At 38.4% G+C, this 18,547-nt stretch overlaps 1 protein-coding gene across 2 annotated transcripts in view; it reads right to left on the reverse strand.

Annotated features, from left to right (window-relative positions):
• CDH18 (cadherin 18) overlaps positions 1–18,547 on the reverse strand; it is a 274,706-nt gene that overhangs the window by 209,885 nt on the left and 46,274 nt on the right. For both annotated transcript variants that reach the window (XM_061449261.1, XM_061449260.1), the window contains exon 3: positions 2,137–2,216. The gene's annotated coding sequence lies outside the window, so the exon portion shown is untranslated. The remainder of the gene's footprint in view (positions 1–2,136; positions 2,217–18,547) is intronic.

An 18,547-nucleotide genomic window follows, 5' to 3' on the forward strand; every position in this document is an offset into this window, starting at 1 on the left:
AACAGAGGTACTTTCTCCCACATCTTCCATTAATATCTTTAACAAGAGAGTAATTAGTGCCAAATGTCTAAAAAAATCATTAAGCAGCAACTCTTCTGATCATGCTGGACCAGTAACCTCAATCAGTAACTATTTCTGACAATAAGATCATCAGCTATTTTACAGACACCAAAAATCTGGTGAAGTTTAGAAGTTTGATCTTTATCATTCTTTTCAATATTGTATTAAAAGCTTTTCTCTTTACTTCCAGTATTCTTACAGTTCAATGATTCTTACAGTCCACCACACAGCCTTGGCATTGATTTCTAATACAGTAATACAATTATATCCCCATGGTAACTGGTTTTCAGACAACTTCTCAACCCATGCATCTACCAAGTATAGGAGATGGCCTGTACTATTACAGTCATTCCTAAAATATGTAATATTTATTTAAAAGCCCCACTAATCTTCCATGATCAACCTACAACCCTTATAGTTTGTGCAATATATCAGTTCTCTTACTTTCCCAGTTTCTTCTTTCCTTCCTTCCCCCCTTTCTAGCAAACCAGTATTCATTATTCAGCAGCTGAAGTTAGCTTCTACCCAAAGCCCACAAAGATAGCAGGAGGAGGTGTGCAGTCCCTCAGAGACAGAGGTATTAAATCTCAATTTTATTGATAGAGGATGGTTGCGGCTAGGCAAGTCAGATGATTTCCTCCAACACTCCAGAACTACTAAAATACACAGTCCACTTCCTCTGGTTTTCTTGTCATTTCCTGCCACCTCACTTCAATATAGCCCACTTAATGGACAGAAAACCCTTTTCAGCTGAGTCAGTCTTTCTTTGGTTATTGTGCTACAACTGGCTTCTCAAGAGAATGAATGACCACCAGACATAGTACCACAAAGGAATTGAGGTACAAAGGAATGAGAGGAACAAAGCTGGGATCTGTGCATCTATTAACAGTGAACAAGCAGATTGGTTTGACTGGGTCCAATCTGCATCCCAGTTACATTCACACAAACGAGCACTGCATGCTCCTTCCAGTGAGTCCTACTCCACTAACACGCAGCACTGTCCCTTTGCTTCCCAGGCCTCCTGTTCATCTAAAAGGATCAAGATTCTGTTTATACAGAAAGCTGCAGATAGCAAATTGTCCCAGAGTGAGGGAGATCTTACAGCATTCTCCTTCCCTGCACTTGTATATAAACAAAAGATACTGAAATCTATTAAAGTCATGTTCATAATTCCTAAGATAATAAAACTACTGTCTAGTGTTATGAATTTCTGCCTTAGCTGCTTTCATATTTTCAATTCTAAAAAAAGCAAAAATTTAATTTTTAAAATTACCTGTTGAAGTAATGAAGGTTTTAAAGATACCATATGTTGGGTGCAGAGCTTATATATTTTGTCTTGTGTGACTGTCTTCAAACAACAGCTGAAGTGCTTAATACACTTGCAAATATGTCTAAACATTTCTAAGACTGAGCTTCATAAATTAGTGTTCCATTTTAGCTTCTTACATCCAAATCTATGCTGCAAAATTCATTATTATATATTGCTTTCTGCTGCAAAGATATTTTATCCTGGAGAGGAATAGAAAGCAGTTAACACCTGCCTTTTGAAAAAAAAAAAAACTTAATCTGACATGATTCAAAAAAGCATTTGAATTAACAGACAAGCATACTGCAAATAAAGCTGACAGTCATTCATAGTATAAAACAGAGTGACATTTTTAGTAGCGTGCAAATACAGCTGACAGGCATGTCTTTATTCAATTAGTTCCTAGTTTCCAAGGGCAGAGTTGTGTGCACACATCCAAACTGTGCCCTCTAATTTTAGAGACTTTTGATACTGAATATTTAAAACTACTTAGTATCTGAATCAATTTAACAGAATGTCATTTAATGTACTTCTCAGTTTTGACTTTCAATAATTTACTCTGAATACCTCAACACTGCTCATGACTGATCCATAATTACATTCAAGCAGATCTTGTCTTTTTTTTTTAAAGTGTTTCAGTTTCAGAATAGTTAGACTTCCATGTGTGTACATTTTTATATGCTTCTCAGTATTATAAAAGTTTCATACCTATCCATCTGCATATCCTACTTACTTCTGTTGCTAAAATAGCAGGTAAAACAGGCACTTACTGTTCAGTGGTTACAGCGCACTTCTCCACTCCTCCTTTTCCAAATGACTTGCCAAATCAAACTTACTGCTGCTTTAGCTGCTGGGAAACAAAAAAAAAAACAAAAAACCACACATGTCAGAACTCAAGGAACTCATGGGAGAGGGTATTTTACTAAAAAAAAAAATCTCTTTCAGAGGAAGTAAAAAGCAGTCATAGCTCATAACAGCTAGCAAGGATCCCTGAATGTGGAATCTCTAAACAAGAATACCGCAGCAGGGCATACAGTTAGTCTTTTTTAAAAAAAACAACAAAAGACAAAAGCCACCAGAGGCAATGATATTAAAAAAAAAAACAACAAAAAAAACACACAAAAACCCCCAAAAGAACAAACCCATTGCCTTTGCATTAGCTCTATTTTCTATCCTTTTACCATACTGTATGTAAAACATGAATATTTCAACAGGTAAGTAACTTTTGATAATGTCTTCTCCATTGGTCTACTGTCCTAAAGGACTGACCAGGGTTTGTCCCTACAACCATATTAGTAACACATTTGGGTTTTTTTATTTTTTTAATATATTTTATATATATAATTTATATATTGGACAAGCCCAGACATGTTGCTCCCTCAATACAGAACCCAATTTCTTTGAAGAAGTTTTAGATTTTTAATTTTTTTTTTTTTTTTTAATACAGAAGCTTCAAATTTCCATTGGGGAAAATGCAATTGAAAAACAGGCAACTGTAAGAAACTTATATTTCCTGAAGTACAGGATAGCTGCAGCTTACTTAACATTCCCCAAAGGTATCAGTATCAGCAGGTAATACAGTGCTAACACTGGTCATTTAACAGAATTATTAATAACTGCAATTCTAGCACAAATCAAAGGTACTGCAATTGTTCCCACAAAACTAGTATAATAAAGCATCATTGATTTACAGTAATCCTCATTTACAAGACACCAGATAGCATCTTAGAAAATTAAACAGTCATTTCAGACCTAATGTTTTTTTGAGATGTCACCACATTAAACACAGTCCTGATTCATAAAGTATGTAAAACTCATCATGACTAAAATGTTAAATAAGAACAGTTTGCTTTCTAAAAGGGAAGTCAGCAGCATTATCATGCCTCCTGTCAAAACCAGGCACAGCTTTTAAATGACCACTGCCAGTTGCAGAATTTCTGACTATTCATAGCAGTATGTGGTTATACCAAGATACTACATAAAGAGCCTTGCTGCACTACGCACACCCACTCATTACACACTGCTAGGAGACAGCTTCTGTGCTGCGTTGGTCAAAACGCATTGAAAATGTTATTTTTAAGAAAAACATTCTCTAATGGAAACAGCCATTATCTCCATCTTACAAGCAGAAAAATGAGGCATGCCAAATGTCATGGGCTAAAACCTAGTTGAAAGCAGCACTCAGATAAAACGAGGTCAGAACCACATCTGCCCGCTCTACTAGCGTAGGTACACACAGGAGGGCAGCACAGAGGAACTACTGCCGACTTCACATCCTTGCAACACCTCCCAGGCAGGAGACTAGAAGGCAATAGCAAGCTGGCTAACAACTGCTTATTGGGTTTAGATTTGGAGAAAGTCAAAGAGATTGGTGGGGGTGATGGGATCAGTGAGGCCCTTGCTAACCCCCCAGGTGTAAAACTATAAACAAGGGGGCAGCAGCCTCTCAGCTGGAGGAGCTTGGGGGTGAACCGCTGCAGAGGAGCAGGGCTGCTCAACAAGCCTCAGGCTCCACCACTGTGGGCACTGAATGGCCTCTCCCCTGAGCCTGCAGTGCTGACAGTGGCCATGAGCAGAGGCACTGCAGTTTCATCACTGTACCAAAAATGCAAGTGTATCACATCACGCACACGCTGCCCCAGCTGTCCTCTGGCAATACCCAGCCAATGCAGAAATTAAAACCTGCCAGTGAGCCGGGTGGTTCTCTTCTTGCGGCTGCCTCACCCCCAGATTCCTCATGCAACCTGCAGAATTACAACAAAAACTTGCAGGGGAACATGAAACAACTGTTTTCTAACATCCACTGCATTACAAGTACCTCAGCCACGACTTCCTTTCAAAGGTTTTACTTCATTTTCACAGAAAAAAAAATCCTTAGTATTATTTTTAAACTTACAAATGCTACAATTAAAACTTTGGCAAGAAAACCTATTTTATTTTTTTTTCTCAGGGAATAATATATTTTAAAATCTGTGCTATTTATATTCTTGCACTACAGGAAACTTCTGGTTACAGGTAAAATATACCATTCTGGAGACAAGAGTTTGCAGATAACATGAAGATGAGCAGCGCAGTTGACACACCCAAGGGATGGGAAGCTATCCAGTGGGACTTAGTCTCGAGAAGTGGGCCCATGTGAACCTCATGAGGTTCAACAGGGACAAGTGCAGGGCCCTACACCTGGGCCTAGATGACCTTAGAAGGTCCTTTCCAACCCAAGCCACTGTATGATTCTGTGACCAAGTGCTTAAATAATCTCCCTTTCTCATCTATTTCAAATTAATTTCATCCTTCACACCTCCAGAATGACACCTGCCAGTGTAGCTGCTCCATTAGACATTTCTGTGTGTGCTTAAGTCCTGCAGAATGAAAAGAGTCGGGAGACAATGTGGGGGGGGGGCAGGAGCATAAACCAGGACATTGGCATGGTGGTACATGCCTCTAGTTCCCAGAGCTAATCCACTAAAAATGAAATATTAGCACTACAAGCTTTGCAGAAAAGGTCTGGGAAGAAAGGTCAAGGAATAGAAAGGGCAAAACACTTTTCTATCCTCAAGTTTAGAACTCATGGAGAGGTAAAGGGGAAGGAGATTACAAACCACCATCAGAAAAGCAGAAGAAGCATAGCAAGGGCATGGTGCTACCAACTGGTTTTGCCATAAGGTTGCAGGATAAAGCACAAGTGAAGCTGCTCTGAAAGCCCTTTCTTCCACAGAAACATCAAGCTGTACCTGCCTGAACAGCTGCCTGTTTACAATTCTTTCTTTGCTCACTTTCCCCTGCTGGTACAATCTGAATGATATCATGTCAACTCTTAAATACAAGATCTATTGTGTTTTTTAATGGGAAAAGTACACTATGGTACATACTGTAAAGGCAAAAAGGCTGCAGTGAGTTAAACTTGCATATCAAGTGTTATTCATTGAAAAAACTATTTTAAAAATATGTTAACAATGCCTTTTTGAAGACTATTTGAATGATTACATAGGAAGATGGAAACAATACTTAGAACTGACTGCTCTGCTAAACAGGTTAATAAAGAGAAAATAAATCTCAGCAGTAAAATTAGAAAAGTATAGCATGAAGTACCATGCTGTTAGTATTCCAAGTCCCAGCAGCTTTGTAGCATTCCAACTGATTAGAAAACAGAAATTTCAAACCTTTTTCTAGATAGAAACAATGTCAAAACTCCATATTTTTTTTACTAAAGAATTCAGAGCCAACCAGATACTACTTTCTATATAAAACCACATAAATTTCTATGGCTTTTGATTTCCCCTATTCATTTGCAAAGGGCTACAATGGAATATCTTTGAGAGAGGAAAAGGTTGTTGCTTCTTATTTAGTTCTCCTTTGCATCCTGCAGGACAAGCTGCGCTAGGAAATATTCATCTAAAGATTAACAGAAAATAGAAATGAATACATCTGCAAATACTTAGTAAAATAATAATTAGAAATTAAATCAATTATAATAAATAAATTATTTTTCTCCTTTCTGGATTGCAGCACAATCACCAGATGAAAACCACAGTCATATGTAGAAATCAGATACTGTTTTCAACCAGTACAAGTCAGTTTATTAACACTGTTCTTATTTTTAGTCCTGCATTTCTCCTTGAAATGACAGATGGGATCAGTATCATACAGACCTATTTTCTTACTGGTATGTCAGTAAGGTTCTAGAGAAACTGGTAGGCACACTAGTTCTCTAGGCCATTCCTATTGTATCTGAGACTTGACAATGGTTAGATGCATCATGGTGTAGTGGTGAATGTGACAGCCCTGGGGTAAAGGTTGGACTTGATGATCTTAAAGGTCTTTTCCAACCTAGCTGATTCTGTATTGCTATACAAATTTTCTAGTAAAGGTTTCTAAATCTCCCCAAACCTATAGCTTGAAGCAATACTGTAATGGCAACTAAAGCAGTGAACTTGCACATAATTACATTTTTAACAAACTGAGGTTGAACAGTATTGAATGAAAATCTTTCTACAGAAAAATGATGGGCTGCAAGAAATCTTGGCGACTGTTCAGTGTGATCAGTGTGGGAGCAACAGTGTCAATTTTATTCTCATGCAGAAATAAAAAGCCTGTTAAGTGACTTCAGAAACCAATTACTTTATTTCAGACCATCCATGTATAGTATCTCCTAAAAGCAGCTGAATGCTATGGACTCCTACAGATGTCCTTCATAATGTTACAATTCAGGCAGTTCTTAATGAAGGATATAGTTAGTATGAACTAACCATCTGCTTTGTACAGTATAATTATTAATATTTTTCCAATTGTTCTGTAGCAAATTACAGTGTAGCATCACAAATCCAATTACAATACACATAATGATAATCTCTGCTAACAGAATGATCCTAGATTACCTGGAAATCTAAAATATTTATAAAATGTGGGCACAGTGAAAAAGAATACATTTCAATTACAGAAGTATCTTTTGTACTTGCTGAAGAAAAGCTTCTTATATATTGATCAGACCTGACAGTGACTGACAGAGGAAACCTTCAGGAAACAATTTCTGGGAATCAAATTAAAGTGCTGAAATGCTGGTTCTGAAATGGTTATTTAAATTATTTCTAAAGTTACCTGTGCCTCTGTATTATGTGGTTACTTTTTTCACTTAAAAAAAGTGTCCTAAACAATGTAGTGAATCTTTTGGCCAAGAATTAGACAAAACAGAGAGTGTGTAATCAAAGCCTTTACTTGAACTGTGTGAGGCTTCATTCCTTCTGAGGCTCCAGTAATTGCAATAGGCTTATAGCAGGAACAGACTAAAGCTCATTGTACAGAGCAGATCACACAGCGCTACGTTCTGTAAACTGCTACAGATTTCTGATCAGAGCAGACAGCTATGTTTCACCTCAAATTTCAACCATGTCAACAGAAAAGCTTCTGGCAGAGTTAGAAAAGAAGTAAAGTTCAGCACTGCTTTCTATGTCTTCAAGCAAATATAAAATACAGACATACAAATAGCAATTTAAAATAATAGGAGAGTTCTTCTCAATTAAGTTTGAAGCAAGCAAGGCTGAGCTGTTGGTTTGTTGTTTTTTTTTGCTTTTCTCTAATTCTTGCCTGAGATGCAGCAGAGTAAGATCACTAAGATGATTTGCCATTAGCAAAGCTTAAGGTTGGAAGCTTTCAGGTCTCTGCTCGGTGCATGCATTCCCAAGTGTGCTGTTCTTGTTTCCATACTTAGCTGGAACCCCACTGAGCAAATGGATTGCATGTGCAAGAGTAGAACAAAATCAGGCTTTTAGTGTGACAACTTTTTTTCCTTACACTGGCTGGGAGAAAAGAAAGAACATTTAAAGTATAAAAAAATAAATACAAAAAAATTCAGGGAATCTATTTAGTAAGCAAATGTGTAACAGGTTTTAGGAAACCGTAACTGAAGTTCACATGTAATCAAAATTAACTAAATACTCACGCCACGACTTATAATTGGTAAAGTTCAAGAAGCAGGGATAATACATTAGTTGATAAGCCACTTAACTCTTTCTTCAGCAGTTTAGTGTCCATAAAAACATAGCAAACAAAATTAACTTAGTAATGTGAATTAGCTCCCACCTGACATGAGTGTTCCTAAACTCTCAGATTCAGGAAAAAACAGTGGATCCAGTGACACAAGAAAATGATCAGTACTAATAAGTGTGCTTTATGAAGGGGAAGTTAAGCAACTTGACTGCCTTCAAAAATGAGATGACTAACTTGGTGCATGAGGAGGGAGCAGTGGATGTTGTTTACAACAGCTCTATAGATGCTTTTAACACTGTCTCCTGGAAAATCCCCATAGACAAGCCAATGAAGTATTGGTTAGGTAAGTACAGTGAGGTGCTTTGAAAACTGGCTGAATGGCCTGACAAAGAAGGTTGTGATAAGCAGTACAAAGTCCAGGAGAAGGCCAGTGCTGTACCCAAGGTGTTGATACATCTTTGCTAATGACCTGGAAAATTCAGTGCACTCTCAGGAAGTTTGCATATGATATAAAACTGGGGGGCAAGGGGAGTGACTAATACACCAGATCGGTGTACTGCCACTCAGGGGCACCTCAACAGGCTGATGAAATAGGCAGAGAGGAATATCAGGAAGTTCAACAAGAAGAAACACCAAGTCCTTCATCTGGGGAAGAATTTGTTCACACCAGTGACAGATCATTGTCTCCCATGTTCCCGTTAGCATACTTTCGCATTATGTCTAGGGAGGGGAAAAAAATCACATCAGTGATCTCAGCATGCTATACATCTGGTCTCAGACAAATTTAACAAGTCAGCATTCATTTACACTACAGAGATTGTTATATCATATACAATTTTAACGTAGAGGTTGCTGTAGAATATTAACACTTAATGAAAGACCTTACACAATGAAATGTAAGAAGCCACCAAGGGTGCTTTATAAATTATCTTACAAAAGCTTCTGAGCAAGTGTTATTTGAGGTTTAAGGCAAGCACAAAGAGTACAACTCTGACTGCCATATTGACAGTGTGGATATAAGTCAATTTCATGAGGGAGGAACAGATAATTTGACAAAAAGCTTGTGCAGCAAGGTTAACTGCAAAGTCTTTCACTTCATCTAATTACACTGAAATATCATACCACGTGGTCTATTTTGGATGCTTATAGACAAATGCTAGTACATGATTTTTATTTTAACACGGCTTTAGTTCAGTTTTATTAGTGACAACTGGATAACAAAGTATTCCTTACCTAAAGTGTACCTAAAAACTTCACAGTAAATGGCCAAACACAAGCTACTGTTCTTTGGGATTTCTACTGTTATGTGATTCAAGGATGTTTCCCTGTTCCTTTCAGGATGTAAATATTTTTTCAAAGTTCTAAAATCTTTCCTTAGGAGTTATTCAGTGTGCTTTCACAGCAAGAGTTGCTATCCTCAGATCCACACACTAAACAGAAATGACCCCTTTTACAGATTTTTGAAGTTTTGTTTCCCATATATACAGAAATATTTTGTTTGGTTCTGAACTTATCTAAATTGAAAACTCAAGGTGAAAGCATAGATCTTCACTTGAAATGGAACATGTTAACTTCAGAGTTGTACAAAGATAATTTAACAAAGTTACATCCTGAAACAAACCCAACTGGTAAGTTTATGACTTGCCCTGTTTCTCCAAGTAATGGGTGAAAGTGCCCACAGCATTAAAAATTCTAAATATATATGTATTTTCTTGTAATATGAAAGCCTATAATTCAATAATGTAAGGGGTTAGCAAATACTTATTCTTAACAGTATGGTTTTTTTTTTCTAAGCTATGATTTTTGTCTTACTTGTGTCTTTGAGGAATGTGAAATAACTGCTTCATAGAATCTGAATTTATTTTGCATGGCAAATAGATTTTTCTGTTGCTGATTTCTTCTTATTATTTCCAAATAAAACCCATTTATGCCTGTATATAATCTGGGGTAAAAGGTAGTGCTGCATATTATTAAATGCATCAAAACATTTCCCCTTTTATATTCCCCAGAAAGGATCTTTCACCAATAGTTTTGAAATCCTGGTGGGATTTCAAAAAGAGAATCATCACGTCAGTAAGACTTCTTCAATATATGTTCTATAGATGTTTGCTACAAACAAGATGTAGGAATGTATCTTGCCTTAGGTCACTATTCAGAACGAGGAATGCCTCAGCTTACAGTATCAAAGAGTCATGCGAGCTGAAAATCACCATCCCAAACCTATTTCCCTTTTTCTCCAGGGTATTTTCTATGTATATGAAAAGTACAGCTAAATCCTTCCTATTCTCCTCCTCCATTCAGCTTCCAGGGTATACATGAAGTCTGAATAAGCTCAAAGAATGGCACAAGTGGGGCAAATCTAGAAACAAAGTGACAGCCTAGCAATCAAAGTTATGAGAGAATCTCATAAACATGTAACTTAGAAGCATGAATTTGCTACAGTGGTTCAGGTCAAAGCTTTAAAACATCCAGAAGTGAGGTGTAATCAACATCAGGAAAAGGAGTCACCTGTTTTAAAAATTGGAGCTGAAAACTAAAATTGCTCTCTGAAAAAAAAGTTCTGAAAATTTAAAGAAAACAAATTGAAGCATTTTGACAGAAATTTTTATCTGTTCCCTTCTACTTTTTTCTCTTATATTGATGAGAATGTGTTAACTGATGTGCCATTAGTTAATAACTTTGAAGAATATTTTCATGCTCACAAATACACCTGAGGTGCCAAATGCTACATTTCCAAAAATAATCCTTGCAAATGCGCAAACCTCTACTATGGACAAAATTATCAGGGAACAGAGTTAAGCATAATGGTTTTAAGTAGCTCTCTTATTTTGAATCAATTTATTCACTTTACAGGGATATTTGCTGAGGCATGAAAGACACATTTAATGGAACATTCAAAAGAGTCAGTCAGTTTGGTCTTTCCAGTTCTTCTGAAAAATTTGAGATCCTCCTGCATACCAAGAAACATCCAAGACAAACCAGAAGACAGAGAAAAAAATAATGAAGAGCTACAAAACTAGCTCTGAATGCTAGAGATTAAGGCAGTTGAGATGCAAAAGAATTATTTTATTCACAAATGGAGCTTTTTCTCAAAATTCCATCTAACATATCAGTCACTTGCTGATTGTTTTTAATAATCACTCCCAAAGTGGAAAACTATCTCCAGAATAGTATGTTGTTTCTGTTATAGAGGGAAATTGGTATAATTATACTCTATGGCCTTCTAAGTGTAAGCACAAAATCAGGCAAATGTGTTTTGCCTTTGGACCAGTGGAAGGTGGCAAAGTATTTCCTGAACTTGAATTTCTAGAAAAACTCATTTTTTGGATCTGTTTTGGTTCTCTCCAGTATAGATCATGTTCATCAATGTAGTGACCATTCAATTTTTCATTAGACTCAAAAAGATCAGTAACTGCAAGTAGGCAGTGGAGAAACTGTAATTTTCAAGGATGATGAGGCCATTTGGAAGAATCTAAATCTCTTGAGAACATTTTGACAAGAATTTATTTATTTCAGATTACAGCTTCCCAAGTCTGTATTTTGGTAGCTAAACCATTGTTTTGACTTTCAGGTGTTACACACGTAGCAGTTGCTATATCAGGACACACTCAGAAAATGCATGAGGATTTTGCTATAAACACTCCTGGCCTTCTCTTAAGAGAACTTTGCCCTCTAATTGAAAAGCATGAAGTCACTCTTCTCACTTCTTCCTCCCATCATTTTGAGCAACATTTGAATAGGGGCAGACAAATTACAAAAAATTGATGTCGTGGAAATTGGAGATACTATGGTTGATGAAGAGTATATGAAATTGGAGATTTGGAAAATTTCTGTTTTCTTCCCACCTCAGCAATAGATCTGTGGGTTTTTTCCATCTTTAGTAGCCTTCTCCTACCTCAAAGAGCTACAAATATGATATCCATAAAGACTGAGAGGTAAATTGATCGTAAAAGAGTACAATCTATATGAATAAGAAGATTATTACCGACAGAACAGCATATACCATTTTCAAAAGTAAAAGTTGTAAAAATCTAAGAATTCCAACCAGTATGTGCTTAAAGTTGCACATATTCAATACTAATCCAAGGGTCGTTTATGATTTGCAAATATAAAAACATGTGGCCTGAATAAGGTATTTGTATGATTATATGTTTAAATTGCAGCAAAGATTTGAGTAAACTGTACAGATATTTTTTCCTTAATCTCTGTTTTCCTTCAAAATAAGATCTGCTTTACATCCAAGAAGTCAGAAAAAAGGTAAGCAAACACTTATTAAAACAATCAAAGCTGCCTTTTGAACTTCTTCCAATCTCAAATGCACAATTGTACTGTTGAGAGTGCTTTGTGTGAAAATGTTGATCTGATACCCAAAAGTGAAATATTAACACTTTTTTCTATATAGCAGGAAAATAAAAATCTTTTAAAGAAAGGTTTTTCAACTGTCTGAAGTTTTTGAAGACCTGCTTTGTGTATATCCACAAGTTGTACATCTAAAATCTCCTTACATTCAAATTTCAGCTACAATGGTGGCAGAAAGAAGACTATTCATGTCAACTCAAGCTTGACAAAATAGGGGACAAGCTCTGAAATTACTCAAGACTGTGTTAATAAAGATTACTTGGATAATCACTGAATAACATTTCATAAGCTAAAACTAAAAAAGTGCTTGCCTGTTCACTAGAAAAGAACTTCTAACTAACACCAGAGGCAATGTAGGCCCACTGATGAATAGGATGGGTGCCCTGGTGACAGAAGATACAGAGATGGCAGAGTTACTGAATGCCTTCTTTATCTACTCTGCTACAGGCAGTCCTGAAGATCCCTGTACCCCTGAGACCTTAGATGAAGTCAGGTCGACAGAGTGGTTTGCCTTAGTCGATGAGGAATGGGTTAGAGACCAGTTGAGCAATCTGGACATCCATAAATCCATGGGTCCAGATGGGATGCACCCGCGGGTGCTGAGGGAACTGGCGGAAGTCATTGCTAGACCGCTCTCCATCATCTTTACCAAGTCTTGGGAAATGGGAGAGGTGCCTGAGGACTGGAGGAAAGCAAATGTCACTCCAGTCTTCAAAAAGGGCAAGAAGGAGGACCCAGGTAACTATAGACCGGTCAGCCTCACCTCCATCCCTGGGAAAGTGATGGAACACCTTATCCTTGGTGCCATCTGAAGGCATATCAAGGATAAGAGGGTTATGAGGGGCAGTCAACATGGCTTCACCAAGGGGAAATCATGTTTGACCAATCTCTTAGCCTTTTATGAGGAAATAACACGGTGGATGGATGATGGCAGAGCGGTGGATGTGGTCTACCTTGACTTCAGCAAAGCATTTGACACAGTCTCCCACAGCATCCTCACAGCTAAATTGAGGAAGTGTGGTCTGGATGATCAGGTAGTGAGGTGGACTGCGAACTGGCTGAAGGAGAGAAGCCAGAGAGTTGTAGTCTATGGGGCTGAGTCTAGTTGGAGGCCTGTAACTAGTGGAGTGCCTCAAGGGTCAGTACTGGGACCGGTATTATTTAATATATTCATCAATGATTTAGATGAGGGAATTGAGTGTACTATCAGCATGTTTGCTGATGACACTAAGCTGGGAGGAGTGGCTGACACGCCTGTGCTGCCATCCAGCGAGACCTGGACAGGCTGGAGAGTTGGGCAGGGAATAACTTGATGAAATATAACAAGGGAAAGTGCATCTGGGCAGGAACAACCCCAGGTTCCAGTATAGGTTGGGAAATGACCTGTTAGAGAGCGGTGTAGGGGAGAGGGACCGGGGGGTCCTAGTGGATGACAGGATGACCATGAGCCAACACTGTGCCCTTGTGGCCAAAAAGGCCAATGGCATCCTGGGGTGTATTAGAAGGGGGGTGGTTAGTAGGTCGAGAGAGGTCCTCCTTCCCCTTTACTCTGCCCTGGTGAGACCGCATCTGGAATATTGTGTCCAGTTCTGGGCCCCTCAGTTCAAGAAGGACAGGGACCTGCTGGAGAGAGTCCAGTGCAGGGCAACGAAGATGATTAAGGGAGTGGAGCATCTCCCTTATGAGGAAAGACTGAGAGAGCTGGGTCTCTATAGTTTGGAGAAGAGGAGACTGAGGGGTGACCTTATAAGTGTCTATAAATATATAAAGGGGGAGTGTCACGAGGATGGAGCCGGGCTCTACTCAGTGGCAAACAATGATAGGACAAGGGGTAATGGGTACAAACTGGAACACAAGAGGTTCCACTTAAACTTGAGAAGAAACTTCTTCTCAGTGAGGGTGACGGAACCCTGGAACAGGCTGCCCAGGGAGGTTGTGGAATCTCCTTCCCTGGAGACATTCAAAACCCGCCTGGACACATTCCTGTGTAACACTATCTAGGTGTTCCTGCTCCGGCAGGGGGATTGGACTAGACGATCTTTCAAGGTCCCTTCCAATCTCTAGCATACTGTGTGATACCGTGATAGACTCATAGAATAGTTAGAGCTGGAAAGGACCTTAAAATCATCTAGTTCCAACCCCCCTGCCGTGGACAAGGACAGCTCATACTAGACCATACCACCCAAGGCTCTGTCCAGCCTGGCCTTGAACACTGCCAGAGACAGAGCATTTACCACTTCTTTGGGCAACCTATTCCAGTGCTTTGCCACCCTCACAGTAAAGACCTTGTTCCTTATATCTAACCAGAACTCCCCATTTTAGTTTGAACCCATTACCCCTTGTCCTATCTTTAAGAGTCCCTGAGGAAGATTCTCTCCCTAGCATCCTTGTAGGCCCCCTTCAGATACTGGAAGGCTGCTATGAGGTCTCCACACAGCCTTCTCTTCTCCAGGCTGAACAGCCCCAACTTCCTCAGCCTGTCTTCATATGGGAGGTGCTCCAGTCCCCTGATCATCCTTGTGGCCCTCCTCTGGACTTGTTCCAACAATTCCATGTCCTTTTTATGTTGAGGACACCAGAACTGCACACAATACTCCAGGTGAGGTCTCACGAGAGCAGAGCAGAGGGGCAGGATCACCTCCTTTGACCTGCTGGTCATGCTCCTTTTGATGCAGCCCAGGATACGGTTGGCTTTCTGGGCTGCAAGCACACACTGCCAGCTCATGTTCATTTTCTCATCAACCAACACCCCCAAGTCCTTCTCCACAGGGCTGCTTTGAATCTCTTCTTTGCCCAACCTGTAACTGTGCCTGGGATTGCTCCGACCCAGGTGTAGGACCTAGCACTTGGCATGGTTAAACTTCATAAGGTTGGCATCAGCCCACCTCACAAGTGTGTTGAGTTCCCTCTGGATGGCATTCCTTCCCTCTAGCGTATCAACCAAACCACACAGCTTGGTGTGGTCAGCAAACTTGCTGAGGGCTCACTCAATCCCACTGTCCATGTCAGCGACAAAGACGTTGACCAAGATTGTACATCCTTTAAAAAAATAAAAATAAAAAAAAAGAAAAATCTACCCTGCAAAATGTACTCATTTTCTAATATTTTCTAGCATGCAGCAATACTTAATTAGTTTAGTTGGTTTGTAAATTACAGGCAGGAACTGTTATTTTTCTTCAGAGTCTTTATATTCTACCAACACCCCCAATCCTGAACAACATGAAACACACAGAGCTTGATCCAGCTTCTCTCCCAGTCTGGGTGGGTCTTTTCTTAAAGATCACTGAAAATCATAGTCAATTTCAAATCTCAGGGTTTAGCTTTATAACTCAATGAATTAAACAAACCCTAATCTAAATTTCCCACATAGGGCAGATTCTAAAGTCATTCTCCAGAAATGTAGTTCTCTCTGATGCAGAAAAACGTTCCTTTCCCCCGTCTTTTATCCATGTCAGACACAGACATACCAACCTCTTAGTATAACTCTCAGAGAATTTCTCTGTATTTGTACAGCCGGATTTTTATATCTATGACTGAAATTGCTCAGCAAAGGAATTTCACATTCTTCTTGCAAAAGTCAGAGAAGCTACCAGTTCACTTTCTTACTGTGCTAACCAATTTAGGTCAGTAAAAACATCACCTGTTAATCTCAAAATCCTCCCAATAATTAGCTAGCTCCCCCTCCCCACCCTGATGATTACTGCAAAGTAGTTGAGTCAATCAAGTTTAGGATTAGTGAAATACTCACTTTGTAAGAAGTTATTATAGGATTCTAAGGTACACCACACTTTGACTCTTATGTCACAAAGTCATTCACTTGCAAATGCTTAAGCAAAATAGTACAAACTGAAATTTGCAGAATACATAAGAATAAAAGTGTAAAAACAATTATTACATGCTGCTTAATGTTAGGCTAGCCCTTTAAAATGTGTAATTACAAGACCATTTCTCATTTCATCTATGCTTAAATTATATTCATCCCATGGAGGGTATGTTCTAAGAAAAATTCCATTGACTCATGGAACTAAGTTTCATGGGCTTCAAAGTATTTATTTCCTCTCCACCATGTCATTACTTTCATGTAACTGTCAACTGAACATGCTCAAATATGTAATTTTAGGCCCTTTTATAAAGCAATCTGTGAATAGGACATCTTCCCAACAGATTTCCATCTGACAGCTAATGGGAAGTAAAATTATAGCTACAATCTGATCCTCTGTCCTGCAGCAAAGTCTTACAATAAATCCCACTGAAGAGTCATCTCATTCAGTCCATTTTTAGGTAGAAAACAATGTCACCCCAGCTATCAATATGTGTCCCTGGCTATTACTTTGACAGTTTCGACAGTCAAGTCCCCTAAGGCTTATCAGCATGCTGTTGTTGTTGCAGTTAACAATGTACAAAAATGTATGTCTCCACTATTTAGTACCAAGATTTATCAATAAAGTTATATAAATACTTCTTTCTTTAGGTTGGCATACATAATGTCTATTCTCCTTTAATGAAACAATGTAAGTATGTATCACTGCTCATGTACTTCAGGCACAGTAAAAGAAAGTAAGTTTAATTTGCATAACTGTGAAGGGCTGGAGACTTAACTACAGTAAAATCACTACAGTTAAACAGAGGTGTTCCCAAAACTTACAGTAAACATTTTGCTCTTTACAGTGATATAAACCTCTGGTTTGTATTTATGTATTTCCTTAGAACCCAAATTCTTGGCAAACTAACAGCTTGGAATATTTTGTCCAGATGAGAATATATTTCTCAGTTCAATGGATTAAGAAAAAAAACCCTAAACAAACTAAGCCAACCAAAAACCTCAACAAATCCTTTAAGATCCAAGTCAGCCTTAATTACTACTGGGATTTTACTTATTGATATCCTCAGATATTCAGATACTTCTACTAAGAACACAATATGCTTCTGCTGCTAGAAATATTAATGACTAATAATGCTTACTGCTTTTAGCTTGCTTCAGGTTAACCTAGGATGTTTCTGTGTTTTATTTTATCTTTCCGTTTAAATAGTGCTGTGAAATGGCAAAGTGATAATAAAGTCCTGGCTCTACTTCCAATAAAAACATGAATTATTTTAACAAAATGAATTATTTATAAAATAATTATTTTAATAAAAATGCAGAAAATACTTTTCACTGACCAATGTTCTTGTGTAACAAAAATATTTGTTATACAAAAAGCTCTACAAATCTTTTAGCAACTGTGTGAAAAAAAAATCCCGAACAAAATAACACCCACAAATTCAGAACTGACTGGTCTTGCTTCCATTTATATGTGGACTTGTCAGAAATGAAAATAGACAAATCTCTATCTTTTTGACAGTAAAGTGCAATTCAGACAGAGACAGAAGCATCTGCAATTCTTATCTATGAGTCTTTTGAACACAGCCCATTTCTGCAAGTCAGCAGGGAAAACTCAGGAGCTCCTAACAAGACCTTTCCCATATGCCTGTCATCATTTCTGCCAGAAATAAACTGGCAATGCTGCCTCTCAGAGTTCCTACCTAGTTGCTCAGAAATACAACAAAGCTGTATATTCAAGCAATAAAGGAAATGTTAAGATTAAAATACTTTCAATATTTTATAATCATGCCACTTTTTTTTTTTTTTTTTTTTAAATCATCTAACATTACTTAAGATTACTTAGGCTGGATGGCACCTCTGCTCAAAGCAGGGACGAGATCGAGTTATTCAGGGACTTGTCCAGTCACATTTAGTATATCTTCAAGGTAGAGATTCCACACAGCAATGGGAAACATGTTCCAGTATTTGATTGCTCTCATATTTCTTTCTGATCAAAATTTTTCATGCTTCAGCTTGAGCTCTTTGCATTTTGTTTTATTATCATGCACCACTAAGAATCCACCTCCATCTCCTCTGTACTCTCTCAGTAAGTACCTGAAGACAGCAGTAAGACCTCCCTTTAACCTGATCTTCTTATGGCTAAACAAACCCAGCTCTCTTAACCTCTCCTCCTACATCATGTACTCCAGTTCCCTGACCATCTCAGTAGCTCCTCCTTGGGTTTGCTTCAGTACATCAATGTCTTTCTTATCATGGGCTGCTCAAACTGGGCACAATACTCCAGATGCACTCTCACACATGCTTAATAGAGGGAAAAAATTACTCCCCTCAACCTGCTGGCTACTTTCTTGCAAATGCATTGCAGAATGCTGCTATTTTTCTTTTCATGGCTTACTTTACCAGGACACGCCCACGGCCTTTTCTGCAAAGATGCTTTCTGTTCTGCTGGCACCAAGCCTGTACTGCTGCATGGTAAATTATTCCAACCTAGGTGTGAGACTTAGCATTTACGCTTG

Source organism: Pezoporus flaviventris, unplaced genomic scaffold (genome assembly GCF_033815535.1).
Source record: "Pezoporus flaviventris isolate CSIRO_AGI_PZ_B2104156 unplaced genomic scaffold, CSIRO_AGI_Pfla_v1 ptg000007l, whole genome shotgun sequence".
Classification (NCBI taxonomy): Eukaryota; Metazoa; Chordata; class Aves; order Psittaciformes; family Psittacidae; genus Pezoporus; species Pezoporus flaviventris.